Source organism: Pectinophora gossypiella, chromosome 23 (genome assembly GCF_024362695.1).
Source record: "Pectinophora gossypiella chromosome 23, ilPecGoss1.1, whole genome shotgun sequence".
NCBI lineage: Eukaryota > Metazoa > Arthropoda > Insecta > Lepidoptera > Gelechiidae > Pectinophora > Pectinophora gossypiella.
This window is the reverse complement of record NC_065426.1, coordinates 10301722-10317281: the sequence shown is the minus strand read 5'-3', so window position 1 is coordinate 10317281 and position 15560 is coordinate 10301722. Positions and strand designations below refer to the sequence as shown.

General features: G+C 40.0%; 1 protein-coding gene and 1 long non-coding RNA gene across 3 annotated transcripts in view; both read right to left on the bottom strand.

Moving 5' to 3' along the window:
* LOC126377553 (uncharacterized) overlaps positions 1-3294 on the bottom strand; it is an 81353-nt gene extending 78059 nt beyond the window's left edge. For both annotated transcript variants that reach the window (XM_050025348.1, XM_050025349.1), the window contains exon 1: positions 3274-3294. The gene's annotated coding sequence lies outside the window, so the exon portion shown is untranslated. The remainder of the gene's footprint in view (positions 1-3273) is intronic.
* An 11604-nt stretch (positions 3295-14898) lies between these two features.
* On the bottom strand, positions 14899-15210 carry LOC126377632 (uncharacterized). Its single transcript, XR_007567932.1, has 2 exons — positions 15022-15210; positions 14899-14928 (listed from the first exon to the last, which is right to left on the bottom strand). It is a non-coding gene; the product is annotated as an uncharacterized LOC126377632 (long non-coding RNA).
* Positions 15211-15560: the final 350 nt, after the last annotated feature.

The following is a 15560-nucleotide window of genomic DNA, read 5'->3' as shown; positions in this document are numbered from 1 at the left end:
GCTTCTCGGTTGCCTCGTATGGCTGAAGTCTTCAAGAAAGTTGAATGTCACCTTAAAAAGGCATATCAACACAATGTAAAATATTATAATCTTAGGAAGCGTCCTTTGGAATTGCGGGAAGGTCAAATTATTTATAAAAGATGTTTTCCTTTGTCCAGCGCTCCCAAGCACTTTTCTGCTAAACTAGCCCCTAAGTTTGAAAAATGTGTAGTACATAAAAAGCTAGGTAATGTAGTTTATTCATTGAAAACCTTAGAAGGTAAACCTTTGGGTTCCTTCCACATTAAAGATCTTGTTGTTCGAGGTCCTAGTGAGGAAGTTTAGGTCTTCTCTCACTTTCAAGGTTGTGTTCTAAGGACATTACCTGTTAAGTGGTCATCCCTATAGGAAGGTGATCCATTTGATGAGGTTTCCCTCGTTCGAGTAATATCCGTAGGCCTTGTTTATGCATTTGGTGTGTGTTTGATTGTCACCCAAATGACGCCAAGGATATTCACTCTTATATATAAAAAGAAGATAGATTAAGTTTTTTAAGTACTTAAGTAGTTTTTACTTGGAATAAGTTTAGTGTCATGGCCATGACTAAGTATAACGTATGCATAAGGTTTAGTCTATTATTTTAAATTTAAAAGTTAGGTAGGTGTTCCTTTGCCATGACTAAGTATAACGTATGCATAAGGTTTAGTCTATTATTTTAAATTTAAAAGTTAGGTAGGTTTTCCTTTGCCATGACTAAGTAAAACGTATGCATAAGGTTTAGTCTGTTATTTTAAATTTAAAAGTTAGGTAGGTCTTCCTTTAACTTGACTATGTTCAAGATATTTGTATGTTTATTTAAGGTTAAGCAGTGTTAGATTTAAGTCTTAGAGTTGTCGTCTGACACCACCAGGGTGTTTCTTTGATTTGTTTCAAACATATGTTGCCTATGTGCAATGTGTTTTCTTGGGAGAATCCCAAATTTTAACTCAGGTAAGCACGAGGCTAGTGCGGAATGTACTAATCTTTTCCCCTTGGGCTACATGAGATGTGTTTTCAAGTTTGATACATGGTGATCATGTTTGTTTCTTTCCATTCTTTTACCTTTGTAAGGTAAATGTACGTTCATAACAAGTTAACTCATCAGGAGTCGCTTGTTATTTCTCTTTCGTTACTAGAGTGTAGCGAAAAATTTTATTTAAAAATTTAAAATTTTTAAATAAAATTTTTCTTCCTCAACTAAAACGGAACTGTAACACGTTTTTTTTTACACTTCCCACTTGGCTGTATGGCATACAGGTGTGTGCCTACGCGCCGGGAAAAAGTTATGTTCGTTTGACATTTCGTTTACGCGATGACGATGGCAATTTAGTCCCGTCGCGATTATTTCTTTAAAGTGGTGTATAAGCCACATATATTATGAGGAAAGGATGGTGAAGTCTTCTGGTGAGTGTTTAGATGGTTATTATCGTGGAACGTTGGCAATTATGAGCTTCATATGTTCATGACAATGACCTAACCTCACGTTCTTTCTTTCAGTATAAAAACAATGGTTTAGTCCATCGACTAGGGGGAATGCTGTTATAATATCGTCCCACGTGATGTGGTGAGTGTTTTTACCTATAATTCCGCGTCGTAACGGGGTTGACAGAGCTGTAACATGTCATTTTGTTACAGGGGTCAAAGTCCACCGGCAGAGTCCAGTGTTAAAGTTCTACTAGAATGATCAACTGTAAAGACTAACTTCAAAAATCAACTTCAAGGTCTTCCTTCAGGGTCTAGCTCCCCAGCCATGACTACCATTTGTGTTCATTATCTGCTTTTGCCGTCAGGGTCAGTTCCTGCTGCGGTCATCAATGTACATAATTCCAGTTTGGTGTTAAAATCTCTGGATACCATCTAGATATCTCTTCTTCATGATTAATTTAACTTATTATGGATAGTGCCATGCTCTCAAGATGTTATTCAACTAATACATGGAGTATTTATCCTCAATACATACTTCATGCCTTTTTGTCAGGACCTGCCGTCCTGACACTTAACTTTTCCTCATAGGAATAATACTAAGTTAAGATATCATGTTATAGTAATAGATTTATTTCTTAATTTACATTAGGATGGTTTGTAACCGACTGACTTCATATTATTTTATTGTGAAATTGTTGAACCAATTATACCTTTGTTAAAAGTGAAATCTTTATTATTTCCAACACCTTGGCTTTGTTTGCAATAGGAGGGGATCTTCTACACGGCGCCCAACATTTTAATCTTATTCTCCCCCTATTCTCTGAGTTCGGTGCCTCATTCCACGCCCTGGGAAACTAATATCTCATTTTAAGACAACATCTATAAGGCGTCCACATTGTAATGTATTACAATGTCCCCATCGGGAATCGAACCCGGACCTCCAGATCGTGAGCCTAACGCTCTCACCACTAGACCACGGAGGCTGTTGGAACACTATATTGTGTCTAGTGACTTTAATAAAGAATGATTATTATAGCTAAACTCTAGCGAAATGTCTCCACAAGCAATTGCCAAAACTTACAAAACTTTAGACCATTATCTCAACGTAGTCTCTACATCATAACTACTCTATAACGCCGGCGCCGTCCAGTCGGCTCGTAAGGAACTGCCACAACCCAGTTTGCGGTTTTTTAACTGCATTTTGGAACTTTGTATTGCTCTGTGAATACACAATATATACGGTCACGAGTACTAATAGGTATGTATACACTTTGAAACCATGTCACATTAACTTTTTTGACAAATTAAACCGTAAGTCTCCTTAAATGTCAAATATGATAGTGTGATAGGGTTCTAAAGTGCGAACATGATATTGCTCATGACTGTACATAAATAAACAGACATTCTTAAACGTATGCTGGATATAATATGTATTATGTACTTGAGCGGATGAAGGATAATAGAATTTCGAAAGCGGTTTATAAAGCGAGAGTTGACGGTAGGGCTGGCAGAGGAAGACTTAGAAGGACTTACATTGACCAAATTGGAGATGTCCTTAGGTTTAGTACGATCTACTCTGAACCGGCGTGCGTGTATGAAGCGATTGATGAATGTGGAGGGAGCAAGAGAAGTGAAGGATCGAAGTAAATTGAATTCCATAGTCTCTGCTTTGGGCGGAAGGCAAGACGGAAACCACTACCCTATTTTTCCCTAAAAAAGTAGCATGGAAAATGCTGCACCGACAAGAGCGTGGCGCTTTAATTGGTGGTGGTGGAGTCTCTGCTTACCCCGGTGGGAAATAGGCGTGAGTTTATGTATGTATGTACTTACTGAGACAAGAAGATTTCCATCTGAAATAGAATAGAAATAGTTTATTATAAAAGGACCTTACACACAATAACAATAATAACATCATTTAAAATTTTCACAAAACAGTTACGAAAAAAGTCAAACGGATATTCGTTGAAATGAGTCCCTCTGGGTCTTGCTTTTGGTCTAAATGGCCATAAGCAGCTTAGGACTACGGGGGAGCACTCTGTCTCCCTCGCACTTACGCGTTAGGTGCTTTTTCCAAACTCCTAAGCCGTTTACAGCCATTTAAGACCAGAGGGGGTTAGGTTAGGTTAGGAGTTAGGTTAGATAACGAGGAGCTCGGTGGCGCAGCGGTAAACGGCTCGATTGTTGAAGTTAAGCAACTTTCGCAAAGGCCGGTCATAGGATGGGTGACCACAAAAAAAGAAAAAGTTTTCATCTCGAGCTCCTCCGTGCTTCGGAAGGCACGTTAAGCCGTTGGTCCCGGCTGCATTAGCAGTCGTTCATAACCACCAATCCGCACTGGGCCCGCGTGGTGGTTTAAGGCCCGATCTCCCTATCCATCCATAGGGAAGGCCCGTGCCCCAGCAGTGGGGACGTTAATGGGCTGGTGATGATGCTCATGCCTTTAACTACTTCTAACAGCCTCCGTGGTCCAGTGGTTGAGCGTTGGGCTCACGATCCGGAGGTCCTCGGTTCGAATCCCGGTGGGGACATATCACAAAAAACACTTTGTGATCCCTAGTTTGGTTAGCACATTACAGGCTGATCACATGATTGTCTGAGAGTAAGACGATCCGTGCTTCGGAAGGCACGTTAAGCCATTGGTCCCGGTTACTGCTTACTGATGTAAGTATGTAGTCGTTACATGAGCCATGTCAGGGGCTTTTGGCGGCTCAAAAATAACCCTGACACCAGGGCTGATGAGGTTGGTAATCCACCTCACAACCCACACTATAGAAGATTAACCACTTGGCCGGACACATGGTGAGCGCTGAAGGCTTTCCTGCTCTTATAAAGAAATGTAAAAGCTCTGGAGAAATAGGAGAGAATTTTTCAAACTTCGTTTGCACTTTTATCTAGAAGGATTCATTTATCATTAGGGAATTAGGAAACCTAGTTCAATATCGTTCGAAGTGGTAAATCTTAATCGGATAGAAGGACTTACTTTGACTAAATTGGAGATTTCCTTAGGTTTAGTACGATCTACTCTGAACCGGCGTGCGTGTATGAAGCGATTGATGAATGTGGAGGGAGCAAGAGAAGTGTGTCAGGATCGAAGCAAATGGAATTCCATAGTCTCTGCTTACCCCGGTAGGAAATAGGCGTGAGTTTATAGGCCTGTAAGGGTAGGCAGTGGTGTATTTTATAGTGCACCCACCTACTCCTCGCTAGCTATGTTTAAGTCCCAGGAGGTGAGCCTATTGCCCTTAACAAAAAAATCCTTTAAAAAATTATGCTCTTAAAGCTAAAATGCAGGGATCTCCTTTTAAGCAAAGGATGTCTGTGCCAGGAGACATACAACCCCCCCAACCCTTCCCGCCGCCCGCATATGTTAGTTGTAGACACTTTTAAATTATTCTACATCAAGGGAAATTCCAAGAACAAATTCGATTCCATTGAATTTCCTTCTGCGCACAACAATATGTAAATTATAATAAAATAATAAAAATATTTACTTTGAATAGCTTTGAATTAAGTAATTTAAAACTGAATTCATAATTTTATTCGCGTGAGTGAATTCATTCAAATTTACTGCGAAAGAGGATTCATTCATTCAGTGTTGCCAATTACTGAAATACCTTTGCCAACACCACTTTCGTATCCATACTAATAAATGCGAAAGTAACTCTGTCTGTATCTAAATATATAAAAGGAGAAACTGACTGACTGACATATCAATGCACAGCCTAAACGGCTAAACTTAGGCACTTGAAATTTGGAAGGAACGTAGCATAGGTACCGTAGAGGTGCACTAAGAAAGGAATTCCCGGAATTCCCACGGGAACGGGAATTAGCGGGAAAATCCTTTTGTATGAAAAATCTAAACCGCTTAAGTTAGACGCTTGAAATTTGGAATGCAGGTACCTTAGTTAACTTAAAGCTTATTTGCAACAGGATATTGCAAAATTTGCACAAGAACGGGAGTTACCGCGAAAAAACATTTGTATGAAAAATCTAAACTGCATAAGTTAGATGCTTGAAATTTGATATGCACTCCCACACACACAAAGATCTCTCTTTTATAACACGCCACGCGGACGAAGTCGCGGGCAAAAGCTAGTGTTACTATATCACGCTTCTTCTTCTTATCGTGCGGGTTGTAAGGTGAATACCAGCCTCATCAACCCTGGTGTCAGGGTTATTATTAAGCCACTAAAGACCCCTAACATGGCACGTTATGCCGAAAAGCACATTATGCTTTCGGTCTCGGTCACTACTTACTTACTTAAGTACGTTGTCGTTACACGAGCCATGTCATGGAGCTTTGGCGGCTCAATAATAACCGGAAACCAGGGTGGATGAGGTTGGTAATCCACCCCACAACTCACACGATAGAAGAAGAAAAAGAAAAGCCACCCAAAAAAATGACATCATCTCCTTAGCATTATCCCGTTTTTCACAGGGTCCGCTTACCTAACCTGAAGATATGACAGGTCCGGATTTTTACAGAAGCGACTGTCTATCTGACCTTCCAACCCGCGAAGGGAAAACCAACCCAATACAGGTTAGGTCACATACCTCCGAAAATGCATTTCTCGGGAATGTGAGTTCCTTCACGACGTCAAAAAATTATATTGCTTTCTTAGATCAATTGCTTCAATGTGGCATTATTCATGGTATAAGAAAACCAGGTATGCACAATCCTATGACAAGCCGCCATTGCTAGCCCTTTGATGACGTAAGTGTTACCATTGTGTTACTATTAAATTGGTATCTCCAACATTCCAAGGAAGTAAACTTTATTATTGAAAATTAAGTGAATTACTGACTAATGTATTTAATTACTATTAGGTACTTGTCACATATATATAAAAAAAACGTAAATAACTCTTTAACTAAATCTTCAAAATTCTCTTTCAAAGTAAATATAAAAACAATGGTTGTGGGTAATTATTTTTTTACGAAATGGCAACCCAGGTTGTGGTGACGTCAGCTGAGCTAACCTTGAAATGTTAGCTGTCACTTTTGAGCATACCTGGTTTTCTTATACCATGGCCTTATTACCTCCCCTGCAGTCCACACGGATGGAGTCGCGTGCGATAAGCTATACAGGATATATTTAATGGGTGTTCGTCATAATAACCTACGTTATTGGCAAATAATTACCTTAATTTGGTACATGCTTGTGTAATTATGTATGTAGTTTTAATACGGAGTGGAAAATTATTCGCATGTGTAGGTTATTGTATTCTGTGTGTCATTCCTTGTACAATATTTTTTTTTTTAATAATCTTGAAACAAAAGGAGCCGTGGTAGCCCAGTTGGTAGAACGCTTGCCTCTCACATTGAGGTCGCAGGTTCGAATCCAGCACAGGCCTAAACCGATGATTGTCGAATTTGTTTTCGAATTCATGTTTGGATCGTAAATGATTATCACGTGCTCAGCGGTGAAGGAAAACGTGAGGAAATCCACATTCCCGAGAAATGCACATTTTTTTGACGTGACTCTACAATAGTCACCTTTTTGCCGCAGATGACATTAACTACGTGGCCGGAAAAATGGGGAGCGCTGAAGGCTCTCACCCGGTGAAGTAATATGTCTACTTACCTACATTATTATCGACAAAACCTTGTCGCGCACTGTTCCATAATTCAGGAGGCCGACAACGCGTCACTGCAGATTAAATATTTAGTAAAGCGTTCCAGATTTAGTGGCACCGCTCCGTACCATCGACTGTTGCCCTGGTTATCCAGGTAAGCTTACGACTATATCACAATTGGGGTAGTCAGAGGTACAACAATCGCATGATGAATAAATACCCACACCTCACCGAGCTGCCTGTGTGCCTGTGCCCAGTCATCATCATCATCAGCCCATTAACGTCCCCACTGCTGGGGCACGGGCCTTCCCTATGGATGGATAGGGAGATCGGGCCTTAAACCATCACGCGGGCCCAGTGCGGATTGATGATTATTAACGACTGCTAATGCAGCCGGGACCAACGGCTTAACGTTCCTTATGAAGCACGGAGGAGCTCGAGATGAAAACTTTTTTTTGTGGTCACCAATCCTATGACCGGCCTTTGCGAAAGTTGCTTAACTTTAACAATCGCAGACCGAGCGCGTTTACCGCTGCGCCACAGAGCCCCGCACCGAAATATTATACATATTTATATTTAAAAACTGACCAGCGGACTGTGTAGGTACCGCACTTTTAGAATTGCACTTATTTCTAAACTATGTAAGTAAGAGATTTATAATTAAAAACGTTCTATAGCGGATCTTGAAAGATTTCTTTGAACTGTATCTACGTAGTAATACAAAATGGAACTCTTTTTCAAATCCGTTTTATTTCTTAAATATATCTTGTGTAACCTACTTAAAGTTATCATAATTTTGAAAGTGTGGTGCTTGGTTCTGCGGACCAGTCTGTGTATGTGTAGATGTGGGTGAAGGAAATGCTTATGTTTAAGTTTAATGAAGTTTTTAATATCGAAGATTCGAACCTACGATCTCAAAGTGAGAGTCAAGCGTTCTCCCAAAGGGACTACCAAGGCTCCAAAAAAAAAAAAAACAAATTTTATACTTATGACAACTAAAGGTGCATAATTTTACCACTGTTCACAAATAATTGGGCTCAGCGACTGCACTTTAGCTCTTTGATTGTATATACATTTATTTCGCATGTGTAACTCGAGACTCTATCTAGCAACCATGTAATCATCATGACTAACTTCGATATTGTTTTGTTGGATAAAATTACCATTACAAAATTTTATCAGATTGCGCAGTCTGTAGGTAACAGATTCTCTCGTAAATTTCCCAGTGTTGCCATGAATAAGAGAAGTGAGATGTTTCAGTATTATGACGTCATCACTCTGCGGACAGTCGCGTCGACATAGATTAGTTAGCGCAGACTGGACATTTCTATAACATACACAACCCCGCCGCGACTTGTGCTGAGTGAGGCACTTTTATCTCAGGACGTCCACTACCACCTTACGATCATTTCAACAAACACCCGTCTTGCTTTTTTGTAATTGTTTAGTGGTGATGTGATGTTGTCTTTTTTTGTGTGTGTGGCGCCCTTTTATAATAAACTATTTCTATTCTATTCTATTCATAAGATCACGCCTATTTCCCATTGGGGTAGGCAGAGACCAAGGAATTCCAGTTTCTACGTTCCTGACACCATTTTTGATTCTTCCACTCTCATCATAGACTTCATGCATAGCCGGTTTGGAGTGCCCTTGACCTGGCCTTTCTTTAAAACATCCTGGGTCTGATACTATGTACGCCCAGGTCACAAAAAAGGGTGTGGGCGGGTTCGAATCCAGCACAAGCCTAAACCAATGATTGTCAAATTTGTTTTTGAATTCATGTTTGGATCATAAACGATTATCACGTGCTCAGCGGTGAAGGAAAACATCGTTGCGAAACCCACGTTCCCGAGAAATGCATTTTCGAGCGAGAACACTCTCACACTTACTCTCACACTCTCTCTTATCACACTGTTTCTCACTCTATCACCGGCTGATAACGACCTCCGTGGTCCAGTGGTTGAACGTCGGGCTCACGATCCGGATGTCCCGGGTTCGATTCCCGGTGGGGACATATCACAAAAAATACTTTGTAGTCCCTAGTTTGGTTAGGACTTTACTGGCTGATTACCACATTGTCCGAAAGTAAGATGATCCGTGCTTCGGAAGACACGTTAAGCCGTTGGTCCCGGTTACTACTTACTGGTGTAAGTTAGTAGTCGTTATATGAGCCATGTCAGGGGCATTTGGCAGCTCAATAGTAACCCTGACACCAAGGTTGATGAGGTTGGTACTCCACCTCACAACCCACACGATAGAAGAAGAACCGACTGATGATGTTCACAATAGTTAAAAGGATCATCACAATGGCAGAAAGGTTTGTCGCTTCTGTACATAAATATTCTATATCCATAAGGTGTTTTACGAGATATTTGACATAGCTGAGTGCAGTGAGTAGACTTAGCTGGACGCTTGTAAAGGGAGTTGAATAGAGTCTTAAGGTCATAGCCCACTTAGTTGACACTTCTACCACCAGACTAATAATATATCTTTGGCATATGGTCTTTTAAAACGTGGCTTTGCGATATAGTTTATATTGGTACAAATACCAGTACACACTATCTAAATTTATTTGAAGTTATACCGGTTATGTACTAATCCGCCGTAAAGGAAAGGGACGGAGGTAGCTGTCAAGCTGTTAATTTTAAAAAGAATAATTGAATGAATGTATAACTCGGACGAATCAAATAGGTTTCTCGCTGCTATGCAACCCGCTTGACGTGTGCTGTTAACTTAATTCTGTCAGGTTATAGCGATGCAAAATGTTTAAAAGGTTATTTTAGATAAATTTTATGCCTGCCGAGTATTGTTAGTCTGCATATCATGTCGGGTAATCCATCCGTCCCTTTTCATTTTCTCCAAAATAGAAAATGACAGGTATAACTTAAAAATAAAATTAGATGGTATCTATAGGAATTAGCACCAAATATTGAGATTATTGGGGACAGAAGACGCAAGACGATTGGACACTTAATAAGATACGACGAAGTTTAAAACATCATAGACGGGAAGCCAAGGGGAGGCCTTTGCCCAGCAGTGGGATCGTATAGGCTAAATAAGATAAGAGATAAGACGGGAAGCTATCAGGAAAGAGAGAAAGGGGAAGACCAAAAAGAGCTTACATGGAACAGATTAAAAAATTGGCCTTTGATAGACAATAATGGAGAATGCTACGCCGACAAGAGCATGGCTTTTAAATTAGTGATGACCAGTAGATGTCTAAAGAGGTAGTATGTTTGTGTATACCGGAACCACTTCCGTCCTAAAATAGGGCAAGTCGACACACAAGCTGTCAATCAAGCACAAATAAACGATGAGCCAACCACATGTCAGTTACCCTAATCTAAATTAGAATCGATTACAAAACGTGATTGGAGTAAACCAAGGTAAGGGCAAAGAGTACAGAATAATACTATGTAGAGAACGGTAATTCTCCGCCCCGCACCAATTTGTATCGGGCGCAGACCTAACCCCATCATCATCATCATCAGCCCATTAACGTCCCCACTGCTAGGGCACGGGCCTTCCCTATGGATGGATAGGGAGATCGGGCCTTAAACCACCACGCGGGCCCAGTGCGGATAGATGGTTATTAACGACTGCTAATGCAGCCGGGACCAACGGCTTAACGTGCCTTCCGAAGCACGGAGGAGCTCGAGATGAAAACTTTTGTTTTGTGGTCACCCATCCTATAACCGGCCTTTGCGAAAGTTGCTTAACTTCAACAATCTCAGACCGAGCGCGTTTACCGCTGCGCCACCGAGCTCCTCGTTATCTGACCAAACTCCTAACCTAACCTAACCTAACCCCCTCTGGTCTTAAATGGCTGTAAACCGCTTAGGAGTAAGGAAAAACCACCTAACGCGTAAGTGCGAGGGAGACAGAGTGCTCCCCTGTAGTCCTAAGCTGCTTATGGCCATTTAAACCAAAAGCAAGACCCAGAGGGGGTGAGGTAAATCCAGTTCGACGCCTGGTAAGAACTGGTGCGGGGCGGAGTGTTCCCGTCTATGAGCAGCAAGCAGCTTAGGCGAACATAACGCGATCAAATTCAAGATGTTTGGATGAGAGTTGAAGAAGCGAAATTGGTCGGTTAAATTAGGTTTAAAGATTATTTATTCTCACTTAAGACAATACAAGGTCACTTACATAAGAAAAAAGATAAACTAGGATAAAACTAAAATTAATTTCATCCATTGTTTTAAGTTTACGCGGTTATTATCATAATTAAAACACATAATAACGGGATCTACTCCACTCCAATCTCATCAGTCATCCCGTGATCATGGCACTTGCAACAGTGTCGAAATATCGGGAGTCTCATATCCCCATTTAAACGCGGTAAGAACCCGTTATTATGTGTTTTAATTTCATCGTTCATAGAAATCGTAGTAGACCAAAAATAAATGCCATTCCACTCACTGTCACTTTCTTACTATTAAATTAAATATTAAACGGGTTTAAACTACCTTTCCAAAATGTGGCGTACTATTTTTTTTTTTAAAAGCGTTAAAGAAATTATTTTTTTTAATGTGCGTGTGTAAATTCCGTATGTGTGAAAATAATCGCAGCGTGTAGTTTAAAAACTACAAAAAGCCTTTATTTTTTTAAATCCTTTTATACTTCAAAGACCAACAAATGAAAACATTTGTCCACAAATAATTAAAAACATAATTTAATTAAAAAAGTAATTATGAAAAATAATAGTCGTATAATATAATCAAGAAATAATGGAAGGTTCATTGAGAACGAAAATTCGTTTTACGACACAAAGAGCTCCTAGCTATTCACTTTAAAATGTGAAAGCGCGCACAGAGTAGTATGGAACAGAGACTGCATGAAATTCGCACAGAAATGTTTGGTTAAGCTCACGATCTAGAGGTTCAGGATTCAAATCCCGATAGAGACATAATAATATCACAATAAACTCCTTATGATCCCTAGTTTGGTTAGAACATTACAGGCCAAAGGAAATATGATTCCGTGCTTCGAAAAGCACGTTAAGTAGTGGGTATCTATTTACTAATTGAAATTTTATTATAAAGGTTAGTGATTATTTAGCCATGTCAGGGAGCTTTGGCAGCTCAATAATAACCGGAAACCAGGGTGGATGAGGTTGGTAATCCACCCCACAACTCACACGATAGAAGAAGAAAAAGAAAAGCAACCCAAAAAAATGATCCCGTTTTTCACAGGGTCCGCTTACCTAACCTGAAGATATGACAGGTCCGGATTTTTACAGAAGCGACTGTCTATCTGACCTTCCAACCCGCGAAGGGAAAACCAGCCCAATACAGGTTAGGTCACATATATCCGAAAATGCATTTCTCAGGAATGTGGGTTCCCTCACGATGCCAAAAAATTACAAATAGCCATATTGCTTTTTTAGATCAATTGCTTCAATGTGGCCTTATTCATGGTATAAAAAAACCAGGTATGCACAATCCTATGACAAGCCGCCATTGCTAGCCCTTTGATGACGTAAGTGTTACCATTGTGTTGCTATTAAATTGGTATCTCCAACATTCCAAGGAAGTAAACTTTATTATTGAAAATTAAGTGAATTACTGACTAATGTATTTAATTACTATTAGGTACTTGTCACATATATATATATATATATATAAAAAAAACATTAAAACTGTAAGTAACTCTTTAACTAAATCTTCAAAATTCTCTTTCAAAGTAAATATAAAAACAATGGTCGTGGGTAATTATTTTTTTACGAAATGGCAACCCAGGTTGTGGTGACGTCAGCTGAGCTAACCTTGAAATGTTAGCTGTCACTTTTGAGCATACCTGGTTTTCTTATACCATGGCCTTATTACCTCCCCTGCAGTCCACACGGATGGAGTCGCGTGCGATAAGCTATACAGGATGTATTTAATGGGTGTTCGTCATAATAACCTACGTTATTGGCAAATAATTACCTTAATTTGGTACATGCTTGTGTAATTATGTATGTAGTTTTAATACGAAGTGGAAAATTATTCGCATGTGTAGGTTATTGTATTCTGTGTGTCATGCCTTGTACAATAAATATATTTTTTTTAATAATCTTGAAACAAGAGAAGCCGTGGTAGCCCAGTTGGTAGAACGCTTGCCTCTCACATTGAGGTCGCAGGTTCGAATCCAGCACAGGCCTAAACCGATTATTGTCGAATTTGTTTTCGAATTCATGTTTGGATCATAAATGATTATCACGTGCTCAGCGGTGAAGGAAAACGTGAGGAAATCCACATTCCCGAGAAATGCACATTTTTTTGACGTGTCTCTACAATAAGTCACCTTTTTGCCGCAGATGACATTAACTACATGGCCGGAAAAATGGGGAGCGCTGAAGGCTCTCACCCGGTGAAGTAATATGTCTACTTACCTACATTATTATCGACAAAACCTTGTCGCGCACTGTTCCATAATTCAGGAGGCCGACAACGCGTCACTGCAGATTAAATATTTAGTAAAGCGTTCCAGATTTAGTGGCACCGCTCCGTACCATCGACTGTTGCCCTGGTTATCCAGGTAAGCTTACGACTATATCACAATTGGGGTAGTCAGAGGTACAACAATCGCAAGATGAATTAAGTACCCACACCTCACCGAGCTTTCTGTTAGACCAACGTGATAGGTGGTGAGCCGTGTCGCCGTCTACAATGCTGGAGCCAATTGTCTTAGTTTTTTATTAATGTATACATATTACCTAAATATTATACATCATCATCATCATCAGCCCATTAACGTCTCCACTGCTGGGGCACGGGCCTTCCCTATGGATGGATAGGGAGATCGGGCCTTAAACCATCACGCGGGCTCAGTGCGGATTGATGATTATTAACGACTGCTAATGCAGCCGGGACCAACGGCTTAACGTTCCTTATAAAGCACGGAGGAGCTCGAGATGAAAACTTTTTTTGTGGTCACCAATCCTATGACCGGCCTTTGCGAAAGTTGCTTAACTTCAACAATCGCAGACCGAGCGCGTTTACCGCTGCGCCACAGAGCCCCGCACCCAAATATTATACATATTTATATTTAAAAACTGACCAGCGGACTGTGTAGGTACCGCACTTTTAGAATTGCACTTATTTCTAAACTATGTAAGTAAGAGATTTATAATTAAAAACGTTCTATAGCGGATCTTGAAAGATTTCTTTGAACTGTATCTACGTAGTAATACAAAATGGAACTCTTTTTCAAATCCGTTTTATTTCTTAAATATATCTTGTGTAACCTACTTAAAGTTATCATAATTTTGAAAGTGTGGTGCTTGGTTCTGCGGACCAGTCTGTGTATGTGTAGATGTGGGTGAAGGAAATGCTTATGTTTAAGTTTAACGAAGTTTTTAATATCGAAGATTCGAACCTACGATCTCAAAGTGAGAGTCAAGCGTTCTCCCAAAGGGACTACCAAGGCTCCAAAAAAAAAAAAACAAATTTTATACTTATGACAACTAAAGGTGCATAATTTTACCACTGTTCACAAATAATTGGGCTCAGCGACTGCACTTTAGCTCTTTGATTGTATATACATTCATTTCGCATGTGTAACTCGAGACTCTATCTAGCAACCATGTAATCATCATGACTAACTTCAATATTGTTTTGTTGGATAAAATTACCATTACAAAATTTTATCAGATTGCGCAGTCTGTAGGTAACAGATTCTCTCGTAAATTTCCCAGTGTTGCAATGAATAAGAGAAGTGAGATGTTTCAGTATTATGACGTCATCACTCTGCGGACAGTCGCGTCGACATAGATTAGTTAGCGCAGACTGGACATTTCTATAACATGTTACAGCTCTGTCAACCCCGTTACGACGCGGAATTATAGGTAAAAACACTCACCACATCACGTGGGACGATATTATAACAGCATTCCCCCTAGTCGATGGACTAAACCATTGTTTTTATACTGAAAGAAAGAACGTGAGGTTAGGTCATTGTCATGAACATATGAAGCTCATAATTGCCAACGTTCCACGATAATAACCATCTAAACACTCACCAGAAGACTTCACCATCCTTTCATCATGATATATGTGGCTTATACACCACTTTAAAGAAATAATCGCGACGGGACTAAATTGCCATCGTCATCGCGTAAACGAAATGTCAAACGAACATAACTTTTTCCCGGCGCGTAGGCACACACCTGTATGCCATACAGCCAAGTGGGAAGTGTAAAAAAAAACGTGTTACAAACATACATAACCCCGCCGCGACTTGTGCTGAGCGAGACCCTTTTATCTCAGGACGTCCACTACCACCTTACGATCATTTCGACAAACATCCGTCTTGCTTTTTTGTAATTGTTTAGTCGTGATATGATGTTGTTGTCTTTTTTTTTGTGTGTGTGGCGCTCTTTTATAAAAAAACTATTTCTATTCTATTCTATTCATAAGATCACGCCTATTTCCCATTGGGGTAGGCAGAGACCACGGAATTCCAGTTTCTACGTTCCTGACACCATTTTTGATTCTTCCACTCTCATCATAGACTTCATGTCGGTTTGGAGTACCCTTGACCTGGCCTTTCTTTAAAACA